Source organism: Amblyomma maculatum, chromosome 1, assembly GCF_055883805.1.
Source record: "Amblyomma maculatum isolate TAMU_Amacu chromosome 1, ASM5588380v1, whole genome shotgun sequence".
In the NCBI taxonomy this organism is placed as follows: Eukaryota; Metazoa; Arthropoda; class Arachnida; order Ixodida; family Ixodidae; genus Amblyomma; species Amblyomma maculatum.
In genome coordinates, this window is record NC_139344.1 from 28,929,911 (window position 1) to 28,949,314 (window position 19,404).

The window sequence follows — 19,404 nt, forward strand, 5'->3', positions numbered from 1 at the left end:
ACATTATTTCTAGGAGGTGTAGAAGATTTTTCTGCGTAATTTTCTGTGTAAACTTGAAAAGACACCCTATAGATCTCCTTTGCAAGCTGGCTGGAAAATACATTTTTCAAGAACTATTAAGCCGTTTAAATTTTTTTACCATAACCTTTCCTGATCCGCTAAACAATAGAATGTACAAAAGGAGTGAGCGCATTAATTAACCGTTAGCTGTCTAATATATGTAGCAAATACATATAGGACGACCACTCGGTATATTTTAACATGCGCGGGCTACTTATGTAAAAAAAAAAAAAAAAATAGCTGCTTCTCTTAGGAGAGAACCACGACGATCTTCAGTAAAACGGTATACGCGAACCTGTTCAACTGTATTTCTCCCAGAATGCATAAATGGCCAGAAAATTAATTTGAGAAACATTTCAAGTCGACGGTTTTCCCCGGCTCGTATGGAGACACCTTTCTTGAGCGGTATTGCTGGAGCGAAGACTATATCAGGTGTCTGTACAGCTGCCTGCCTGCTGGTTTGGCGCAACTGTACTCGAGTGTTCTGCGCTGCATGTAGGGCTACCATAAACGTTCAATGTCCTAATATATTACACATCCGGGATGCTTAGTTTGAATTGAAAATTGCTCAATAGTTACTTCTTTCTTGTGAGTGTGCTAGGGGGGGAGGGGAAGGGGGGCAATCAGTAGATGTCGTGTTTAACGTCGACGCATCATGCCAGTGGAGTCTTGGATCTGGATGGAATAGCGCACCAATAGCGCAAAAAATGGGCTACAAGTCAATTATTTGCTTTCGTACGTAACGTGAAATGCGTTTTGTAAATACATGACAAATGACAGCTTACGCAGAGAAACTGCTAGCCATGTCACATGAACATTTTTCTAATATATTGAAATTATTTTATACCGTAGATTAGCCATCCTTGCACGTAGCACTTCGGCATCTGTGTCAGGCCTGGCTGCCTTCTTATAGAGCGCAAATAGCATTACCGCAGCCAACTTAGAGCAAGAAGTCGATGAACAGCACTTTTTGGTTTTGTATTAGTAGTAGTAGTAGTAGTAGTAGTAGTAATAATAATAATAATAATAATAATAATAATAATAATAATAATAATAATAATAATAATAATAATAATAATAATAATAATAATAATAATAATAATAATAATAATAATAATAATAATAATAATAATAATAATAATAATAATAATAATAATAATAATAATAATAATAATAATAATAAATGAGTTTATAGGAAAGGAACGGTGCAGTATCTGCCTCATTCCTTGACACCTGAACCGCGCCGTAAAGAAAAGGAGGAAGGTTGTAGTGAAAGAAAGATAGCAACATGCGCCACAGTTGAGGGCTACAGAACAATATCGACCACCTGAGACCTTTAACATGCACTGACATCGCACACCACGGGGATGCAGTTGATACATCGTGTAATCACTTTTGTTCTAGCTTCAGGCTCCTTAAACGTATTTTTCGGACCTACTAATGGCATAAGCGGGGCGTTCAAAGAGTTTAAAATTACTAGCATGCAGTCAGCCGAAAAACGCGTTGTAGGATATAAATGCAAGGTACCCGCTAGTTTCCGTGCGATGCCTTCAGATCTGTACGCGGCGAACTCCACTGCCCTGTCTGTGCATTTCCACGTAGAAATCGGGTTTAGCCCGACATATATTAAATCTGCTGGAGGTAGAAGAACAGGATGCAATCGGGGTTTAGACGAAAACTGCAGGCCTCAATTATACATATGGTAGCGATTCCGGTGCACGTCGTGGCATTTAGTATTTATTAAGAGCGTGTAATGAGGCCGAGCATCACTTTACCGGGTTTTCAGAGTCCGATGATGATTCACTGGTTCTTCTGGTTCTTAAGTTAACCGCTCAATGTGATCTGAATGAGATTAGAGCGCAAAATCTTCGTTTTTATACCGCAATACACACGTTTGATTAGACCGCGGCGTCATCATATAAATACAAAAATATTAATCAGTAGCGTAACATTGTGGTTAGAAAAGAAAGCTTATACAGCTTTATACGTCTATCTATAGTTTACGAAAAACTTATACTGATCCAGTGTCCTTACATGAGACCTTTCCAGTGCAGTCGCTAATTATAATTATTTGTTTGAGATATACTTCTCCTAGAACACTCTGAGTCTGGACTGACGGCGTTATTATCCGACTATCCGCTATGCTGTCCTGCAGAGGCGGATGGTAGACGACGCAGCTGGATTGCGTGATCTTCGGAGGCGGGTCTAGGTCGATATGCCGCCTCGAGCGCTGGGCGAAAGCTGGCCCGCGGGCCTCTTCTCCCACTTCAACCCGTTTTCCGGCCCGTCGGCGCTGGCCAATGGCCTTTGTCCTTGGTGCCACTGACACGTAAGAACGTTCTGCGGCCATCGGCCCTTGACCCCCCCCTCGGAGCAGCTCTCGACCATGACTCCGGTGACCCCGCTTGCCGGCGATGTTTGCTTCGGAAAGAGACTGCGCGACGGGCGGTGAGTACACGGCTTCCTGCCTGTCGTCGGTCAAGACGTGACACTGCAGCAGGGTGCCTTCCGTTATAGTGTGACCGTTGATCACGCACAACTCTTCTCTTGCGGATGAGCTTATAGGAGGCGAAATTGGTTCACGGCTTGTCTTTAGTGGCGATAGTATCTCAAGCGCTCTCACTCTTGACCTAGTTGATAGTGATGTGCCTCAAAGGTGAGTCTATCTGCAGCCCCATTACCTGAAATGTTTTCTGAAAAGTGAAAAGTGATCCATTACTAAAACGTGGACAGCTGGTCTAGCAAATGAACGCTGACACCACTTGTGCAGAGCAAGCAAGCAACGTGTCTGTATACAGAGAAAGGATTCAGCGTTCGAAATATTCATTACATGGCCCCCCCCCCCCCCCCCCCCCCCGACCTGGCAAGACTTTTTCAAGGGTCGCTTCAATGGCCTCATTTTAGTACGCCGCCGAGGGAGCGGCGCAGTTGAACGGTGAAGATTGAGACTTTCACAGATGGGATCAAAGCCTCAGCCACAGTGCTGCTTATTTATACAGAGAAATGCGTGTAGACACCGTGAGAAATAGCAACTCCCCTTCAAGTGCCCCAGCATCAGGGACCGTGTTTTTGCCGCAGATGCCAAGTTTTCCGCAAATGCAAGGGACTGCGCTCCAAACCATTCAGTGTGTGGTCACGACTGCTCTGCTCGTTATCTACTGATTGGGTCGCGATGAGCAGTGCTATCAGGGCCGCACACTATAATATAGGAAGTACATGGACTGATGCTGGGCTGTGCAGCGCATGTCCGTGCCATCACTCCTCATGTGTCTTCATTCCGCGCTGTTCCTCCTCTCTGTTCTATTGCTTAGATATTACAGTCCGCGGAAGCGAGTCTGAGCGCCATGAGTGCCTCGGAAGACTAGGATCATCCAGGAGGACATCTAAGGAAGGCTTGTCCAGTGTGTACCTCTCCTAACGGATGTAACCCTCTGGGATGAAATAATGTACTCAATGGTCAGGGGTACTCCCTGTCAGTAGGCGGTTCATGTGAAACGCTAAAGTCTACTCCGCGGTCATTACGACGTAGGATTAATGGTTACACCTCTACTCCCAAGGCGAAAATAGAGGCAGTTGAAGATTCTCGTTCAACAAATGCTGTGGCAAACATGAGCACAGTGCCATGGGGATTTCCCCACAGTGACTCGGTGCTCCTTTAGACCACGTTCAGAAGTGGCACCATATGTCCACAAAACTGAATACACAGGTTGTCGCCAAGGCATCCGGGAACTCAAAGTGAGACCTCGAGGACCACTCGTGGGGAACTTCATGGGCCGACACATTCCAAGCATTAGTAGTCCAGGGAGCACTCCGAACTGGCATTTTCCTTCGTATCGAGCTAAATCTACTACTGACGCCAGGTACGCATTCGTGCACAGAAAGTCCTACACCTCCACATTTTGCCACTTGCACACTACTGTTACTGTATATGCGGTTGTTGGCAATCCGATTTTTAGTACAAAGCATTCGTGACCCGCTGCCAAGGTCCGTTTCTGCGGGCGTCATCTGTGCATGCACGCCACCGAGAGCCCTCAGGGCCAGTGCAAATGTACAAGTGCAGTTATAGGTCCCTGCGTAAATGAACCACGGTAGCGAAATAGCGAAATGCGTTGTGCTGAATCTCCAAAGGAACGATCACAGTATATAGCGGAAAAACGCACAACGCACAACGCTTTCCGCATGCCGCTTCCCGCAACAACCGTTTTTTTTTTTTTTTTCCTTGCTCGTAGACGGCTGGTTTGACGTTACAAGAACGATGGGTCCAGAACAAGAAGGTTATATTGCTTCAGGGACTTCTTCTGTTCCACATCGAAAGATAGCCAATGGGAAGCCACAGCGCTCGGTATATACGTAGGGGCGCCGGCTGCGCAGTACCCTCGCGCTCGCGGGAAGCGATGGAGCATGAGTAGACACCATATCATGAGCATGGTACGTGGGCACTGGGGATGTCACGTGACTAATGCAGTGATAAACGTAGGTGGTGTGGGCATCATTCTGTAGAACTGAGGGACGACGGCGCCATTCACGCAGTGCGTTTCCCGCTAGTTCGGGAGGGGCTTATAATAGTTTCAGTATATGGACACCGCCAATGCTACTGCAGCACAGAACATGCGCCCATAGCGGCTGGCCATAGCGGCAGCCCTATGATGCACCCGCAGTCGGCATACCCCTGGGTCGTCGGCACCAGCTGCACATGTGCGTTAACGGATGGAGATGAGGTAAGTGGCACAATCACTATCAGCAGCAGCCTGACTACATCCACTGCAAGTGCAAATGAAACGGTTATGTGCCCTGTGTACCTCATAATCCCCGCAGGCTTCCTAATTTCATCCGCCCATCTAACTGTCTGCCTACCCCTGTTACGTTCGCCTTATCTTGGTTTCCGGACGTTACCCTTAGAGCCCATCGGTTATCTTGACTTCGCACTACATGCTATGCCTATGACAACTGTTTTTTTTTTCGACTCGCATATCAGTAATTCGCGTATGCCCCCGGCCCACTCTGCGTATTTACTTTCCGTAAAAAAGAAGTACAGACACCTAATTTTGGGGTTCGTATTTTGTTCTCTGAATTCATGCTTAAGACGTCAGTGTACACGGATCATCACACGATACCCGCCTACGATCGCTAAACAGTTTATAATCGAATTTCTTTGCTCATCTATTTTGGTTTCGGTTTTAATAGTTGAGCTGGCTGAGCATTGGCTATGACGTCAAAGTAAAGTTCAGGTCACGTGAGAGATTAAAAAATAATCGTTCTTCTCGTTTCAATTCATCACAAAGTTGAAGCCACCCTTCCTCAATAACAGGAATGGCAGAAAGTGAATAATTAGCAATTATATCGAAGTTTTTTCACCACTCGCATGACATAGATTTGACTTTCACGTCACAGCAATCGTTCGGTTGCTGAAACCAAAACCGAAACAGGTGAGCAAAAAAAAATTCAATGATAAATTATTTCGTGGTCGTAGGAGAAGACAATGTAGAGAGGGTAAACCATTGATTAATTTCATTGTCTGAAGTTTGAATCTTCAACGACCAAAATAAACATAAGGCAAAGCAGAGAAAAATGAGTGGTGCATAGGACAGCAACGTCTCACGCACCAATATTAAGAATATAAATGACACCAAAATTTGGTGTTTATGCTCCTAGTTGCACCCATCACCTTTTTCCATAGCCTCTGCGTTGTCTTTTTAAGTCGAACCCTTTTCTTCAGCAGCCACTTTCCTCTACAGCAGGCGAGTGCCGGTAAGATACGGCTGTATACGTTCTTCTTGAGGGATACTGGTAAACTGCCATTCATAACCTAAGTATTCTTGCCACATGCACTCCATGTCAATATTATCTTTCCACTTGTTCCACTCTGGTAGTCCGGATCTACGGTCACTGCCTTTTGGCAACTTCCACTGGTCGCGCCGGGGCAGGTTTTCTTGCTCTGGAATGACGATTTCGAATTCCACTGGTCGACGAAGGTAGGTCGCGCGTATTCCACTGGTTGCCTGGAGCAAATCGGAGCACTCTAACTCGATCCGCCGACCGGAGCTGGATCCCGCCGAAAATTCTAGGGTTCTAGTCGGCAATGCCGTCACTTCCGGAGATTGCGTGATTTCTTTGGTTCCTGTTAGTGATTTCAGAAACATCGGCAGGGTACACTGGGCATCGCCATTTTTGCTTGTTTTTTGTTTTTGCGCGCATATATGCGCACATGTTGTAGTTTTTATGCTACATGGTATTTTGTGCGCTTGCCAAAGTGGCGGTCTGAGGCTCTGTCAAGCTGCCAAAAGGCAGCTTTTACTTCAGACCCTCGCCATCATGTGCGGTGATGTAAAATAAACTTTATTATTATTATTATTATTATTATTATTATTATTATTATTATTATTATTATTATTATTATTATTATTATTATTATTATTATTATTATTATTATGCAACACATTTTGGCGCTGGGATGCGATTTAAACTTCCGGAACTGGTTTAACATTCCTTCCAGCGTGCGTTCTGCATGTTTCGCTGGTCGATCGAGGTGGATTCCTGGCCGATTCGCTCTGTAGGCGTTTAGGTCACTTTGCTCCGATTCGGGCGCCCAGCTCCAATCGACCAGTAGAAATCGCCATTAAGCAGACGTATTTCCAAACCACTTTCAGCGTCTGGCTACCTATCGTAAACTGCCCTTTCAATAGTGAACCATGAGGGACTAGTTGGTATGAGATGATTACAAAACAAAAACTGAGCAGGGGCAAGACACAGGAGAGAAGCAAACGGGACGAGCTCAGACTAACAGCTCACCCCGTTTGCTTCTCTCCTGTCTCTTGTCTCCTGCTCAGTTTTATGTTTTGTAATTATTCCCTTCTGCGGCTTTGGAACATTACTTCAGTTTTGTGCATATATATATATATATATATATATATATATATATATATATATATATATATATATATATATATATATATATATATATATATATATATATATATATATATATTACCTTCTGTTTAGCTTTGCCTCTCTAGGTCATTGACCACCCTCTGCAATTCGTCCCTACTCAGCAAGGCAATATCATCAGCAAATCGAAGATTATTGAGGCATCCTGCATTGGAGCGCTACACGGGCTTGTGCTTACCCGAAAGCACGGGCCCGAGCAAGCTCTCGGGCCAAGTACAGCAGTTTTTTTGCGGACCTGGGGTTTTGATGGCGTGCTCGGGCTGGGCTTTGGCTTGTGCCCCGACGGGTCTGGGCCGGGCTCGGGGCTGCGTACTAAACGAGTGTTCACTAAATGCCTACCACTTGTCTCACAAGATTTGTCGGTTTGGTTTCTAGGGTTTAAAGCCCCAAAGTGACTCAGGCTACGTAGGACGCCGTTGTGGAGGGCTCCGGAAATCTCGACCCCCTGGGGTTGTGTAACGTGCACTGACATCGTACAGCACATGGACGCCACTCCGTTTAGCCTCCATCGAAACGCAGCAGCCAGCGGTCGGGGTCGAACCCGGGCACAATCGTCGGACATCTTAACCCACCCAGGCGGGGCTACTTGGTTCTCAAGAGGTGAACAGGCGATAACAACTCAAGGTGAAGAGAACAGCAAGACAAGGTAATTTGCGTCAATACCCTGCTATTTCTAAAGCATGGAATTCTGAATGTGCACGCTGTAATGCCGTGTTACAATTGGGCAATGCAGAATGTGAGCTTAATACATATTGTGCTGGGCGAGTTAGTTTGGCAGTTTACGACAAGGCGCCAGAGTTTGAAAGGACCGCGTTTTGAATAGAGGTGAGCATTCAGGTTATGCTAGATCATCTCGAAAATGCAGAAGCGCTAAGATCCCTGCATTAGTGATCATTCACACTCTTCCCTGCAAAGAACCCGGCCTACTCCATTGCGTACTTTTTTTTTTTTTTGGGGGGGGGGGGGGGAGTATTTTTTATGGGCGTTTTCAAACTCGTCTTCTAAGCCGGGATAGCACATGCCACTGTTTCAGTTATCGCCGAATGACCCGAGTCATAGGACATTAGTACCGAAGTTTGATATTCCTTTTCATATCATTGTTGGCTTCCTTTGAATATGCGCCTTAATGAGCCCCTCAATCCCCTGCCCTTGTTTGCTCGCATCGCGTGCGAAATTCGAAAAGCGCTGGTTCGCATCCCACCGGAGGCATATGGTTGGTTTTCTTTTACTTTTTGCCCATTTTTTTTTCATATTGCGCTATATTCTCAAATTGATCAACAACAAATAAAAACAGAACTCCGCTATGTTTTCTTTGGTGTCAGCGGCCGTTGACTCCCTTTGTATGTATCCTATAACAAGCCCATCATTTTGCCTACATTGGTTTGCTGATTGGATTTACTATGACCTCGAATATAACAACCTTGATGCCAAGCAAATGGTGTAAACAAAAAATTGTTCCTAAAATGTCTTTCTTTATTCACAGCGAATGTTCAGTTTAAGATTTTATCTTATGAGTACCTATTGTCTAACGTGCTCTTTTATTGTGTCGCTTCGCGGTTCTTTTCTGTGCTTCATATGCGACAAATTAATGTCTATTATAGTGCTGCAGTGCGCATGTTTCCCATTTTTTGTGTGTTTCTGATGTTTTGCATTTTGTATAACGGTCTCATTAGTTCGCCCACTCCTGTAAGAGCCTAGCAAGGCTTACAGTATGCTCAATAAAAAAGAAAAAGAGGGTTATAACACAGCTTCCATCCGCCCCATTGGATCACGTCTCACGTGATACTCGACATAACACAGTTTGTCCGACGTCCGCCGCTATGGATGGTGGTGGCGCTGGCGAACACGCTCAAGGATAGGTTACACGCAGCATAAATACCCAAGAAATTAGAACCTTGAACAGTCATCAACGCAGTTCCGTGTCTAGAGCACCGGATGCGAAATTCGGAGGTCATGGGCTCGGATTCCACCGGCGGCATGTGGTTGTTTTTTACTTTCGAATTATTATTTCTATGATTACGTTATAATTTCAGATTGCCACGTTGACAAATTGATGACCCCCCCCCCCCCCCCAAAAAAAAAAAATAAACCTGCCTGTATACAGCATGCTATGCGAGTTTCTTTTTCCAACTTTTAAATTGTGTTTTAATTTCGATGTCGCGTCCTCTGCAGTGCTGCGTTAGAGAAGACTCATTTTTTCTTGCGCAATTTCCTTGAATACGTGGTCACTGCTACAACTTCGAACAAAATTTACGGCCACCCCCACGCTCAAAAATGCAATTTTTCTAAATAATTAACTGACGTATTGAAAATATCCTGCGGTGTTCTCTTTTTTTCTTTTTTTTTTTTTTTTTTTTTTTCCCCTTTTTGAAGCGACCACCGTCAGCAGCGCAATTATTGCTTCTTACGAAAGCGAAACGCCACAGAACGTCTCCGCGCACGCACCCCTTCCTTTCCGGGTCCTTCGACTGTGCGTCAGAAACAGAAGGTGGTCCCGCTGCGTTATCAGGTTCAGAAAGGCCTATCAGCCTACTTACGTTCGCGTCCCGTCCTTCTTGCTACGTGTACAACGTGCCAAGTAATTTGCATCTGCTCTTCGACAGTTTGGTTACGCGTAATAGTTCCACGTAAGCACCAAGAGGTTGAGGTTAACGAGATTTCCATGTCGTATTGCTACTGCGTAATCACGCTTTGTTGTTAATCACGCATCATTCGCCTTGCAAGCTTAAATAGCTGATAGGCTCGCTGTTTGTTTTAGCCGCTGTGCTCGCATACGAGCATTACTAGGCATGTTTTTTTTTTTTCGTTCGCTTGCTTCTTCCTTCTGCGAATTCATCGCCATTCGACAATTGCAAAGGTATGCTTTATAGTCAGAAGATATGCCCACAACAGGACACAAGTTTTCCACATCCTGTGGTTCTTCCGCCCTACTGTCGCGGAGCTGTACGGGCTCCGCTGGTCGAGGTGTTAAAATATTTCTCGGTTCCGGGCTAGATATACCTTGAGTTAACTGACTGGGCCCTGTCTGCTCTGTCGGGTCTGGCAGCTGTGTGTAGGAAATGAGGCCCGTGTAATATCGTCTAAAATCTCAAGCACTGAACAGCCTACAACATATATGTATGTTGTCTCACCGGACATTGATTAGCACTTGGCCGTCCGGCTCGCCAAATGCCGGTTGACTCGTTTTGCGAGATTTAACGACCCAAAGCAACTCTGGCTATGAGTGACGATGTATAGTGGAGGGCTCCGGAAAGTTAGACCACGTGGAGTCCTTTTACGTGCACTGACATCGCAAAGCGCGTGGCCACCTCGCTTTTCGTCTCCATCGAAAAACAGCCACCGCGGCCAGGATTCGATGAGCACAGTAGTCAAGCCCCCTAACTATTGCACCAACGCGGCAGGGTTCGACAAATACTAAGTCGCACTAAAAATAAGACTAAAACTAGTGGACATTAAGCGCTACCGCACACACTGTTGGCATTGCGTGCCATCGAGTACACACCCTTGTATACCTCAGTGAGGTCTATTCATGCTTGCTTGACAACTAGTAGCCATATTCTAAGAGCATCAGTTAATTATCCCCTGTTTAATTCGGTTCCATTTGGCCCTCTGACTGCCATTGGTGACAATTTAAGCGGGGGGGGGGGGGGGAGCAGAGGGAGTGGATGAGTGGATACCTAGGTGTCATCAGAGCAGAGGGAGTGGATACCTAGGTGTCATCACCCAAAGCCTCTATAGGGAAAGGCCTTACCGCGGTCCTCCGCTGTTTGACGGTGGCCCAGCAAGGCCCGAGGTAGACGCGAAGCGCTAACGTGTGTGTTCATTCGGCAGTTCGAACAATATTTTCTTGAAGGCATCGATGCAAAAGAGGTTAATTACAAAAAACGCACAGCACATATAAAAAAAGAAAGTTGAAAAACAATGGAAAGGTCAGGTCACTGCCATTGGTCACTGTTGTTCAGTGGCGTAACTGGGGCTTTAAGGCTTCCGTGAGAATCGGCCGGACCTCGTCATTGGCTGAATACGGCACACAATTGGTTAAATGGTGTGTGCTATGAGTGGCTTAGGTTATCTTCTGCGTGGGAGCTCGCTGTCTTGTAATTTCCGTGGTTGGTCGCTTACTGCCTTCGTACGATGCTGCCGTTACGTTGACGCCACTCGGAACCAAACAGAAAACGGATATCATTTTCAAATCGCTCCTATGTAGAATACTGTCTCAGATTAATGAAAACCATCAGAATTGACTGAAGCGGTGAAAGTGAGAGCAGGGTGGGTCGAAGCGGAACCGTTATGAGCCCGTAAAATGAACCGAACCGAATCACATTTTTTCCCCATCATGGAACTGGACCTGAAACGAAAGAAGAACCGTTCCGTATTTCGAAACAGCGCACAACTAAACTTTCCGTAGAACAAGACGTGAATACGATTTTTTAAAAGACGAAACCGGAGATCTTGCAGCGCAGATTTAGTCACTTTTACCTGCGCGCCAGGCATTGCGAAAATAAGAGTAGCGGTGACAAACATCGCGCATTCACATTGCTCATTCACCACTTTGAAAATGCTTTAGTCCAGAGTGACTGGAAACCTTGAATTCTATAGAAGTGTGCCTATTTTACCTGCTTATCCTACTGCGTTATGTAACATTTACCTTCGAAGGTATTCGTTGCGTCGGTCAGAACCTCCCGTTCTGTGATTATGCGTTTAAGTTTGTAGTCCCTTGAGTATTGTGAGCCGGATAGTGAATATGAATCCTCGTAACAGCAGCACATTTTTTCGATCGGCGGCCCTGGCACGAAAGACGCATTTTTTTTTTTCACCCATTTTCGGAATTCTTATTGCGCGCCCCGTTTGGCCGCAATTTATCCAAATTCTGGTTTATGCAGGTTTGGGGTTGTTTGTTGAGAATAAGTGCAGTATAAGGCAGAATAACGGGGTTTCCACAGAAGTAGAAGAAAAAAACAAAAATTTACAGACGCTCAGATGGCCTGATACGACGCAATGCGCTAACAAAATGCTCTTTTAGAATGGCGGTTCTTTATTCGCTGCTTTTTCCTTCTGCCATATCCCACTGTCTGAAAGGCGTGCCGTTTAATTTTGCTTTACCTTGGCTGCATTTACAACTCAGTTTATTTTAGCTGGCTTTATGGCCAGCTGGTGGATTTTTGCGCTTCAGTAGTCGTATTATACGTATAACTTCGTTTTATTTGATGAGCCTCGAAATATCAGCCAACGACGCGTGCTCGCTGGAGTGATCTTCTGATATAGCACTTTACCTCTGACGCCCACTGGCTTAGAGGATCACTTCATTTTGCCTCTTCACTCTCGACGGGATGTTGTTTATCACGCTCGGCTCATGTATACGGACATACGCTGACATTACCAACTGGTGGTGCTCATACCTTCCGCGCAGCCAAATATTACAGTAACTTCTCTACCTGTGCAAATAAGCGCCGCGAATCGGTAATGTGCTTCAAATTTACTTTTCGGAGAACTAGCTGGCGGCGAGTACTTCTGTCAGCGCTCGACCGTCCTGTGATTATGTATAGAAGTCGGCTGTTTTTACGCTCGGCGCTCTGTAATGGATTTGAGCCAGGCAGTCATCCTAAACTTTAAACCCTTTTTCTTTTTCAGCTGGCTCCAACTCGCGTTATTATTGAATTATTGCAACCCGGCATGTCTCGGCTCACCTGTTTCGGCGTATGTGTGCAATGGGACAGAGAGAAAGGACGACTTTATTGGAATGATCACCTGTCGTGGCTCATCAGGAGAGGCTCAGGTCTCTTCCACAGACCTGCAGTTGATTTGTGTGGCCCATTGCTTCCTACAGACAGCGCCCGTTCTGTGATTATGCGTTTAAGTTTGTAGTCCCTTGAGTGTTGTGTGCCGGATAGTGAATCTGAATTCTCGTAACTAACAGCAGTACTTTCTTTTACAGATTTTTTTCGATGGGTGGCCCTGGCAAGAAAGACGCTTTTTTTTTTTTTTTCAGTTATTTTTCCACTCATTTGCAGAACCATTATTACGCGCCCCGTTTGGGCGACGACTCGTCGTTTACGATGAATTAGCATGGGCCTGTGGTCGATCTTTTGCGGAGATAACGCACTGAAATTCTGGGTGATCGACGACCTTGGGGTGCCACTCTCAATAAACCAGGCTGGTACGTCGATTTACTGCCATACGTCATGACTCCCCGTATTATTCTAAATAAGAATAAAGGCAAGCATACTCGAGCGTAGAGATGGAATTTGACACTCGTTCGTGAAGGCAGTTTGGTTGAGGGTTCGAAACAGCTTCTCGCGCTAAAGAGGCGAGAGCCGCCGCGCACCGACGACCCAATACTCTGTAGAGATGAAATTTGACGCTTATAGAGTATGACTATAGATATCTGTAAACGAGCAGCGCAGTTAACCGGACACACGAGGAAAGAGACATACATACGGGCGCTCTTTCCTCGCGTGTCCTGTTACAGATATGCAATACGCCGACTCGTTTACAGATATGCAATATGCCGACTAGCTTGTCACATCGCTCTTATGACTCTAGAGTATGACAGTTATACTCTATAGAGTATTGGGCCGTCGGTGTGCGGCGGCTCTCGTCTCTTTGTCTATACTGCTCGCAAACGGCTGGTAGAACATTAGGAATGATGCACGTTTTAGTTGGTAGAAGAGTGACAGGGCATAAAAAACATGGCTGAAAAAGCCAATGCTCGTAGTGGGTGACTTCTGCAGCACCTGGCAGGGATATCGCAACAGGTGTTTAAAACGAACGCTTCAGTCGCACCGAACAGGACTACGACCGTGATGTTGGGAAGCGACCTGTTAGGTGCCACAATTTAATTCTGGTTTGGAAGTCACGTTGATCAGAAGAAATAAGCCTATAGCCAGAGAGCACCAGCTCAGCTCACGGTAGCGGCTTGATTGTATCGTCCAAGGCGGTCACGTTCAGCCATAGGCAGAAGCAGACTTTTTCGCTAGAAGTTCACGCACTGAAGATGAACTTTCCCAACAGAAAAAAAAAAAAAAAAAAAAAAAAAAAAGAGGACAGATCATAAGCAGGTAGAAACCGCTCGCTACACAGCCTCCTCGATGCCTCCCAGATTGCGCCAAGTATAAAGTATAAAGTATAAAGTATAAAGTATAAAGTATAAAGTATAAAGTATAAAGTATAAAGAAAGTATAAAGAGAAATGTTGCAATTTTTGAAGGAGGAAAAGCCATGCAGCCCAAAGCTGTACTTCCTTGCTACGATAGCGATGTAGTGCTGGCGGTCTAAGGAAGCGTATAACAGGTCATTCGAAGTGAAATGCAACCGGTCTTTTTACCGAACGCTGATGGCTCCAGCGATTCACGAACAAGTACCCCTTCTTCGCACTTTTATACCGGCAGGTAAAACTTGGGCGCGTTAACTGGCGTACGATAAAACTTTATGCTTCAGATCAGGTTATACGATTCAGCATTCCGGTGTAACCACAGAATGATTAGAGGAGACGGTAGCCAGAAAAAAGCTAGCAAACTATACTCTTTTTCACTTTTGTTCTCAAGTTAACAAATCGTTTTTTTTTTTCCTCCATACAGCTAAATACGGCATTTTGTACAGCAGTTAAAAGATGCACAAATGACGCTAACGCTAATTCGAGGCCTGGGGTCAGTGCGAAAGCGGCTCGTACGACGGGGTCTTCGAAAATGTATGTCCGTGCGTACAAAACCGATCAGCTTTTGGTCGTTATAAAGCGCGAGTACATGGTACATTCGCATAATTATTTATCACGTTCCAAACGAAAAAAAAAAAATATGTGTTCAAATACTCGCAAGTTTAAATATTAGAAATTATATGCCAAATCATCTCAATGATATAATTTAGCATATCTATGGAGAGCTCATTTGATTATTACATGCAAATATGACTGAGGGCAAGGCCGTCCCATATTACCGCGTAAGATATATGTACAGAGAAAAAAGATATTTCATTAGTCACTTTGAGAAAAAGAAATGTCTCTGTTTTCCACGTAGCATGCTATTTTGTTGAAGCTTTCTGACCGGCTAGTTGGCCTTGATAGTAATTGATGTACGGGAAGTGCGTAAGAAGCGACTTTTTGTCACGAAAGCGTTTGCATCCTCATGTCGAAAAATATTTCCTACGGCGTTGTCGCAGTTGGGTGCTCTGGTCATGTAAAGCCTGGCAGCCTCGAAAAAGGTTGAGTATGCACCTGGCAGGTAGAGGTTGGCAGGTGATATACATAGGCACTGATAGGCCGGATGCGCAGTGGCATACCGGTGCTGTTTCCCTTTCACTCATAGAAGACCCCCGACGTGTTATTGGTTGGCGGGTCGTCAACCCTTTCATTCGAAAGCGTGAGAAGAAAATCGAATACGACGGGAGCCTTGCACCCCTCGTTCGAAGTCTGGCATCCCCGATAAACCATAAACCGAAAGCATGCATCTAAAAGAGGTGTCAGGGCTCTGACGACAAGGCTAAGGCAACCCCACTGAGCTCTAAACCTTCACCTGAAAGAAAAGTCCAAGGCTACTGGGAATTTCCCATGTGGCATAAGTCACCTGAAAGGAAATTGTTACAGAGCAAAGAGTTATTCAGAATTGAGTATTAATCTCTGTCATATGTTTGCATACGCGATAACACCATCGAATAGCATCATGTACCGAAAAATGACGCTTACGCGTACATGCTGCATGATTCTAATCGATTTTATGTGAATTGACTCCCTGACCGCTTAGAAAATCTACAACTGCTTCAGATGGTATCTATACAAGTGTTCCAACACCTTTCGGACGTGGTCACGTGGTGTATCAATTCAAAGCCCTCGCTGTAACAGGTCGCTCGCCCGTCGTTGCGTATATATATTTGCCTCGACGATGGCACTGTGTCTGCTTGCCGCGGCGGCTACGGACGCCGCATGACGGATAGACCATTGGAACGTTGGCTGTACGCCTAACAAAACCGTTCGGTCTCTTAACAGTTACCAACTGCAGGTAATATTGAGATATTTAGAAAAAAAAAATTACATTGGTCCAGTTGCCGTAATAAGTTTTTTTTTTTTTTTTTTTTTTTAATGAAAGTCAACATGAACAAACACACCATGCAGGCCTGTTCTGCGTCGGGACGGTTTTGAAGAGAGGCAATATCAATCTTGGATGGTGTTTTATGTTATCCGGTAGCTTTCGACTGTATGCTAATTCAATGCACCAGATATTAGAGGCAATAAATAAACGATTATTGATTACTCGAGTACCAAATCACGCTTACGAGGTCCCACAAGGGGAACCGAAAGGTAAGAGCCATTAATGCTGTCGTCTAATACCATAAAATTTGGAGATTAAGTGCACCCATACTTTTAGGCGAAGCCTACACAGTTCTTTCGGTCGAAAGACAGTCGCCGCCGCCTTAACTCAGAATTAAGAAAAAAAAAGGTGTCGGAAAAATACGCACGTCATTACGTAAGAAACTTGACAGGCCACCTATTTTCGTGCTGCGTTCAGAGTGGTATTCCATTTCGCTTCTCATTTAGGCGACGCCTGCCTCTCGAGCTAGAGGCTAATTTGCAATGGGCATTCGAATTGACCGTATACGTACTTCCTATTCTATGCTGTTAATTGTAAGTATAGGTGCCCACCGAGAAATGAGACAGATACTGCGCCTTAATTTCTCCAAAATCCGAACGAACGAAGAAAAATGGCGGAATGAAAAGGCGGTGTTTGAGGCGCTCTCGCGCCCAGCTGCTCTTCGGGCGAAGCTTAAGCGTTCTAATTTTTCTGTATCCGTGATATTATATAGCTCTGAACTTCCCGACTTCTTTGTTTTCCTTTGCCACAACCAAGTGCCGCCGAGTGATACGGAGACAAAACCATATAGGCTAGCTGCATCAGGTACATTTTTCGTGCCGGTTTAAATAAACTGGATCAGGTTTTTCAATAGAAAAGGCTTAATTCCTAGCCGGAGATCTCGAACGTTAAGCTTGTTTCTCGTAGGTATGTTTTACGCCGAGGCACGAGGCTTGAATTCTTTGCCGGCTTTCGGCGGCGCTTCATATCTCCCACGCGCTATCGCTCTCGGGCGCCCTACCACGCGCAGCGCCACGCGCATAGCGCGGACCCTGGAGAAGCGTATTCGCGCAGCGGCTTGCCCCAGAGTGCAGAATCTTCGAGGCTCACGTTTGACAACGCTTATGATGCAGGCCAGCCGACTGTCAGGAGGCAACTCTCAAGAGCGTGAGCCTGCGATGTCTCCGGCGACGTCGCCGCAGGGACCTTCGGCGCAGGCCATGCAGGGCCGGTCGGTTCCATGGAGGCGTCGTGTTCCTACCTACATCCCCCGAGTATCTACTTGCAACATTACCAAGCATTCAGCCGCAGCAGCGGAGGAAGCCGTTGGACATAGAGGGGAAAGAAAAGCCGGTGACCATGAGATCCAGATAAGTCCTTCGACCAGTAGGGCAATGCCAACGGCTGCCACCACATCGGCAGCCGCCAGCGTCCACGTCAACGCCATCACACGTGCTGATGAGGAAACGCCCGGTGGTGTTCTGGAATAGACCTCGAATGAATGGGCGGCGTCGGACTCCGATGATGAAGACTACGACGTGCCACTCGGAGACTTCGGAACAGGGCTCGCAAATCCGGGTGAATCCGACACGGATGAAGATGACCATCCCCGTCGATAGTTCTGGGAAATGTATGCAAGCGTAAAGGTGTGGGGCCCTTGTTTCGGAATTCTGAGTGGTCGGCCTTTTCAATAAAAACCTGTCACTGTATTTATGTGTGTTCTTGATGCGCACCGCGCGTGCAGGTATCCTGCACCGCTCGTGGTGTGCTGTGGTTTTACAGCGCTGGATTTCACTCCCGAGAGAGTGGTCTCGCCATAGCCGATGTGCGTAGCATTTGGCATAAAAAAAATGTCGCGAAAAAATATGACGGCCAGCATCGATCAGAGGCACGCGCATGGGTGACCTGCTTGCTGCCGTCTTGCATGGCGTGAGCCCTCGTGCAGGCTCGCGCATGCATGCGCTGGCTGGTTGGTCGGCCAGCTTACTGCGCTGCATTCCTTCAGGGAGCGACAACAACGAGGGCTGTGGAGATATGAAGGCTGCCTCAAGTTATGGAGAAGCGCGGAATATTTCTGAGCTCTGCCGACGCCGTTCAGATGAATGAATGGAGTTGAGTTTTCCCTTCAGGTGGCCAGGTGAGGAAACATTTGAAGATATCGATGTTCTTAATAAATTGAATTTTCAGACTCGCAACAATCACGTTACTTAATGGCACGACAGAAATAACTATTTATTTACACATGAACAAAACAAGAAGACACAAGCAAGGAGAAAACTATTTACATGACTGACCCGCTGGTCGGACGAAATCAGCCCTGGTTTAATCCAGAGCGCTTACTTTTAAGCAATCTGTCTCCACCCTTGGCGTGGACAGCAACCAATAAGCAGTCAGGCAACTTTTCTCACCAATCAAAGACTGGGGCAAGGATATTAATATAAACAACACTTGGGAAAGGAGAGGTCCTAAGCAAACATAAGAACGGCACTGAACTCACTGCATTCCGAACCTCTGCTTTCCCTTGCTTTCTTTTTCGCACACGTGCATGCGGGACCAAGGTATGCCGGGTGAACAACAGTGAAGTTCTTTATAAAAAAGCAGTAAGCTGTCACTGAGGGCTCAAACGCTAACATGGAAACTCCAACTTGACCAAGCCTTTCTTTTGAGCACCTACAGTTCAATGACCCATTGTGCTTCATTGCGCACTGGTCAGCCACCACACATCTGCTACCACACAAAGGCTGTATGCAGATGAGCAGAGGAAAAGACGCGCAGGTAGCAATATGAGAATGCAGATGGGGAAGTTGTAATTAGGGGAAGGTAGCTGACGCCGCCGCCATTTCCTTACGAAGCACTATAGGCCCATGCATGCCTACAGAATAGAGTTGAGGCCGGTCTCCTCCAGATAAATGAGGAGGAGCCGGTGAGCAGAAAGTTGGTTCCGAGCCGCCCTTCCCGTGCACAAGTGACCACTTTCGAAGAAAAAAGAGAAAACGCTATTCAATTAACTTTACGCTCTGTGATGGCTGATAGAAATGGCGATGGGGAAGATGGCGTCTTTCGATTTCTCTAAGAGGTCTATTTGCATGAAGATATTTCTTTTTCTCCTTCCCTCTGTTTAATGGTGGGTGCCGTGTCCTTTGTGATGCGGATTCTCACAATACGTGTAATAGACCGATCCCACCGACCGATCTGCGCATGCGCCGGTTTTCCGGAAGTTGCACCACCGCCATGTTCGTTGTAGTCGGCTGTCGGCTGGTCAGCGCGCGCACATGCGACTGCACTATTGAAATCTCCGCTCCACAGAAAACTAACGCGCCCCTCACTGCCGAGAAAAATTC